The sequence below is a fragment of the Epargyreus clarus genome, unplaced genomic scaffold (assembly GCF_041222505.1).
Source record: "Epargyreus clarus isolate Ecla_fem2 unplaced genomic scaffold, WU_Ecla_fem_2.2 ptg000005l, whole genome shotgun sequence".
Classification (NCBI taxonomy): Eukaryota; Metazoa; Arthropoda; class Insecta; order Lepidoptera; family Hesperiidae; genus Epargyreus; species Epargyreus clarus.
The window spans coordinates 8891858-8897280 of record NW_027332213.1 but is presented as its reverse complement, the minus strand read 5'-3'; the positions used below and the strand labels follow the sequence as shown (position 1 = coordinate 8897280).

General features: G+C 39.7%; 1 long non-coding RNA gene across 1 annotated transcript; it reads left to right on the top strand.

Annotated features, from left to right (window-relative positions):
- Positions 1 to 2121: 2121 nt before the first annotated feature.
- LOC140757759 (uncharacterized) lies at positions 2122 to 5423 on the top strand. Its single transcript, XR_012104022.1, has 7 exons — positions 2122 to 2350; positions 3000 to 3051; positions 3518 to 3592; positions 3699 to 3872; positions 4263 to 4334; positions 4592 to 4686; positions 5293 to 5423. It is a non-coding gene; the product is annotated as an uncharacterized LOC140757759 (long non-coding RNA).

Here is a 5423-nt window from a genome sequence, read left to right as displayed (position 1 = left end):
AATATTGATTGTAATTTTTCGTCCATCTTGCACATGATACTTTCCGTTACAGTCTGTGTAATTGTTGCAGTTTGTTTATCAAGTTCATTTTTCATCATCTGGAACAGTTGTGTCATATCTTCCGGCAATCCGGAAGTATTCATCTTGCAAGAACTAAACGCTTTGCTTTGCGTGTAACGAAACGTAGTTCACTTGTTAGGTTGGTGCTTCTGAATGACAACTTGTCTCTGGTGTTACATGACAGTGTCAAACTAGACAATGAATACGATAATTTATCGTACCTTGTATGTAGTTTTAAAGATTCTGCCAACGTTTTTCGTATATCTTCATTAATGTGTTCGCGTCGATTTTTGTATTTGTGTTGATGATGTGCAATAGACGGCCTAGTGTTGATTGTTTTCACTGTATTTCACTTAAAACCGGGAGCACTTTTAGGTATGGTGTTGTTGTTTTGACAACCGGAAACGGAAACATAACTGTTAAATAAATATTTATAATTGCTAAATTAATGCTAATATTAAGTTGATAAAAGATACTATGCAATAGCTTTACCGCGGCAGTTCCCGAGTGCCGCACGTTTTTTTTTACCATGCACCTTATTACTTATATAGGTTCCTATTGTAATGTCCCTGTAGCTCTGGGACCAGAATAGGGCTACGGTATCCCCTGCCTGTCGTAAGAGGCGACTAATTGGGGGCTCCGGGGTTGCGGGCGGCGAGAATGGGAGATCGAACCGTCTAGCAAGCGACCCCTGGAAGGACGGCGGTATGTGTGGTCGCATAGCGTCGTAAACACCAGACGGTGTGGCGAGCTCTGAAGCTCATCCGGGCGGAGCCCGAAGGGGCAATGCGTTCAGAGGACTCCGGTTGCGTTCCGTAGGAGATCCCGGAGTCCTCTTTGTAACGCTGAGGACGGCCACCGGGGGGGGTTTTAGTGCGGTAAGAATCCCACATAACCCTGTGCCGCTCCCACGGCACCGGGTACCTTTTGAAGGTTTCCCCCTCGTCAAAAAAAAAAAAAGGTTCCTATTGTAAAACAAAACTGTTCCACTATTGATATGCAGTAATATTGTAGCTCAATACCTACTTACTTGTAATTACATATATGCGTACTTATAATTTCAAGCTTTATGAAATAAAGAACATCTCATAATACACCGCCATTAATATTCTAACTTTGCTAATACTTTGCACAGAAATTCTTGGCGCTAACCATTTCATATAAAGAGGTTGTTCAGCAGAAAAAGTTTGCAGATTTGTCTCGCGGGAGGTAAAGACATATTATTATTATGTTTCATATATCAAATTACAGCCATTAACATTTTTTTTTTATTTTTTTTTATATTTGAACCTGACGATAAAGCAGACGTGCTTGGAAAGTAGCACGATGGAAGCGTGATGGACGCGTGATGGAAAGTAGTCATCGTCGCCTATGGACATTTGCAACATCAGAGGAGTCGCCAATGCATCGCCGGCTTTGAAGGAGAGCTCTTTTTGCACCTTTTTTGAAGAGCCCCATGTCATAGCGCTCCGAGAATACCTCAGAAGGAAGTTCATTCCACATCTTGCACGTCCGTGGCAAGAACGTCCGCGCAAATCGAACCGTGGAGGACCGCCACGAGTCCAGTTGGTGTGGATGGAACTTCATCCTTCGGCGAGTGGTGCGATGGAGGAACGGTGATGTAGGCACCAGACCAGGTCAAATAGTTCCTGGGAACACTCACCATTGTAAAGCCGGTAGAACACGCAGAGGGAACCTATGTCCCTCCGTAAACTTAAAGGTTCTAGCCGATCGGAAATCCTCGGGTCGTTGACGATTCCTACTGCGCGTTTCTGTACGGAGTCAAGTGGGTTAAGTTGGTATTGGGGTGCTCCTGCCCAGAGATGCGAGCAGTACTCCATGTGGGGTCTCACTTGCGCCTTATAAAGCAGGAGTTGCCCCGCAGTGAAGTACCGCTTCGCTCTGTTCAGGATTTTTGTTTATAAGTGCATTTTTTTTAATTGTGCTCGCTATTACCTACCTATAGCACTTATGAAATGCAAATGATTTTATTCTCACTTGGTGAGTGAAATGATTTTGAGATTATCAATAAGGATCAAAATGAAATGCATTTACGTAAGTATGTCGTTAGACTTAGGTATGTACCTACCTATGCATGAAACAAGTAAGGACCTACTTAGTTGAAACTATTGTCTATATGTCTATTAGAAGCGGCACGGGGTTACGTGGGAGTATTACCGCACTAAAACTCTCTCGATGGTCATCTCCGCACAGCGTAGAGGACTCCGGGAAGTGTAGAAGAACGCCACCGGATTCCTCTTAGCGCGTTGCCCCGTTGGGCTCCGCCCAGGTGAGCATGACACTAACCACTCCGTCTGGTGTGCACGACGGTATGCGACCACACTTACCAACATTCTTCCCGCGGTCTCTGGCCGGGTGGTTCGAGCTCCCAATCTTGCCACCCGCAACCCCGGAAGCCCCTTTTAGTCGCCTCTTACGACAGGCAGGGGATACCGTAGCCCTATTCTGGTCCCAGAACTACAGGGACAATTATGTACCTACCTACTTAGTGAAATTTTTTCTTACATAAGGTATACGTAGGTGTGGTATGCAGATATTGTTAATTCTACTTTGAACTTTATTTACAGTTATATTATCTCTATAGATTAATAAAATTATATTAATCCATGGCTTTCTCAGTGGCAAAATTATATTTTCTTATGCTTGATTGCTTTTTATAAGTTCACAAACGTTTGACGATAACATGAAAATTGTTTGTAATTAAAACCAAAGCGAAACGATAAGACAGTTATATGCGCAACTTTATTAGCTTGTTCATTTTCATACGAAGTATGAGGCCGGTTAAACTCCAAAATGCTTGTTTGTGCCAAATACACCAATTAGGGATTTTGTTAATGGTAAATATATTCGCATGTTTATTGAAACCCTAATTGAATAAATTTGTAGAAATTATATTTACAACAAACGAATTGTTTCAGGTTTCGTTACCATGGATCATTGCCCTTAACGAAGCAGAAGGGGACAAAACGTGTACGTAAAACAACTGGGTCCTTATTGTAGTGTTATTGTTATGTTCTATCCCTCAGTATCGTCTAGTTTCAGTCCTCGTAGGAACAGTCCTTTCAAATATTATTATATGAGAAACAATGAGACGGATCGTCTCCCTGAAACCCGATCTAATTGTGTTAGGTATACGAGCTTCGTATTCTCCATTTAATTGATGATTAATAGGTATCTACGATATATTTTAATACTGTCGTTTATGTCGTCTATCTCAATTCCATTCCCTATAGAGTGGCTAACCAGAGACTGGACAAAATATCTTAGCGTCTCCAGCGTTCTGATAATAATTAATGAAAATGAAATGAAAAATCAAAATAGTTTGATCTGATACAATTTTTACTAGGATAGGATACAGTTTCTCAATCATGTATATTAAGCGTTGAGTATTTCTGTCGTCACTATCTTAATTATATACCTACCCGTTTTGTTCCAGTTAATCTCAAAATAGGCTTTGATTTAACACATGGCTCGCAAGATGCTTCATCTGTGAAATTAAAAAAAAATAAAGGTGAGCAGGTACCTAACTCTTTAAATAGCATCATCTTTTCAGAATTACTTTTCATTATATTTTATTTGAGATAAGACTTAGGTTTTATTAAAAATTAATACTTCAGAAAGCGCCCCTATTCCCTACAATAATGGCGAGGAAAATCCTAAACATATATTACGTGCCCAAGATACAAGCAGCAGCAGTAGCAGTAGTGAAAGTCAAAATAAAAGGCGGATATCTAATATGAAGGTCGAAATGAAAGCGGAAGATAGTACTGAATCAGAAGAAGACAGTGAGGGTAAACATTATTACCCTTAATAACATACTTAAGTTTACCCAATTTTAATTTTAATTTAATTTAAGTTTATCCAATTTATATTTTTGCATTTTTCTACTTTGAGTTAGCAACTAGCCAAATAGCTGTATTTATGCCATCATAAAAATAATGTAATAAATTGACGAATATTGTAAAATAAATAGCTATGGCACATGGCTGTTAAGGCACTGTTATAATGTGACACCCGTTAAAGTCTAAGCTCTGTTATCAATAATGCTAGCAAAAACGTTTTTTGTACAATATATAGTATAATATATAGTATTTGTGCGACATAAATTTTACAACTGCGTAATACATGTATGCGCAATAACTTGCATAAAAATAAAGGAAATATATTTATCAATCTTTCAGACTCCAGCAGTGACAGTGACAGGAAAGAAAGGAGTACAAAAGGGCTTCGACCTGATGAATACGAAGCAGACGGTAAATATCTCTCTACCACTTGGCAAACCTGAGACGGCCATCTATATAACATTAAATAATTATGTTGTATGCGTTTCTGAGCTTGTTGTGTTTATTGTATGTTTGTGTCCGCGCTTCACCCAAAGAAATAACTTTAATCATAAAGCAGTAATGCTTTTATATTTACTTGATATTTACACATTATTTACAACTCTATTATCAACTTGTAGATCTCTGCTCAATCTAGTTAGTAATTTTTTTTTTATGCAATTTTACAGCTAGGCCCGCTGTTCGTGAGCCTTTTGATAAAGATTCTGAAACAGAAAATAGTAACTAACATGGAAGTAAATGATAAATAACTATTGTAATAAAGGTAAGTAAATTATTAAGCGGTAATTTAATTCAATTAGTTAGGTACTTTGGTAGGTCAGTAACGAATGTCCCTGTAGTTCCGGGACTAGAATAGGGCTACGGTATCCCCTGCCTGTCGTAGGAGGCGACTAAAAGGGGGCTTCCGGGGTTGCAGGCGGCACGAGTGGGAGCTCGAACCGTCCAGCAAGCGACCCCAGGAAGGACGGCGGTATGTGTGGTCGCATACCGTCGTAAACACTACATGGTGTGGGAGGAGCGAAAACTGCTCCCCCAGGGTAGAGTCCGTTGGGCATCGCGCTTGGAGGCCTCCGGTTGTGTTCCGTTGGAGATCCCGGAGTTCTCCAACAAGCGTTGAGGACGGCCACCGGGGGGGTTTTAGTGCGGTAAAAATCCCACATAACCCGGCGTCGCTCCCACGTCGTCGGTGACCTTTTGAAGGTTTCCCCCTCAAAGTCAGTAACGAAAATCTAGTACCTAGACACCATTAATCTTAATAGTTATATTAAAATAAAGTGCTATGTAACCAGATATGTTTTAATATATGCCGTTTTAAAATACGTCAAGTTATTAACACATACAATTCATACATTTTTTATATTTATTTCAGATAGCAGAGTGCATTTCATATTATGTGCAAGAGGACATTTTCTCCAAATCTTGCTTTAATGAAATAGGTGCAAAATTCTACTTAAAATTAATTTTCTTCGCATATTATTAAAACAATCAATAAAGAATAAA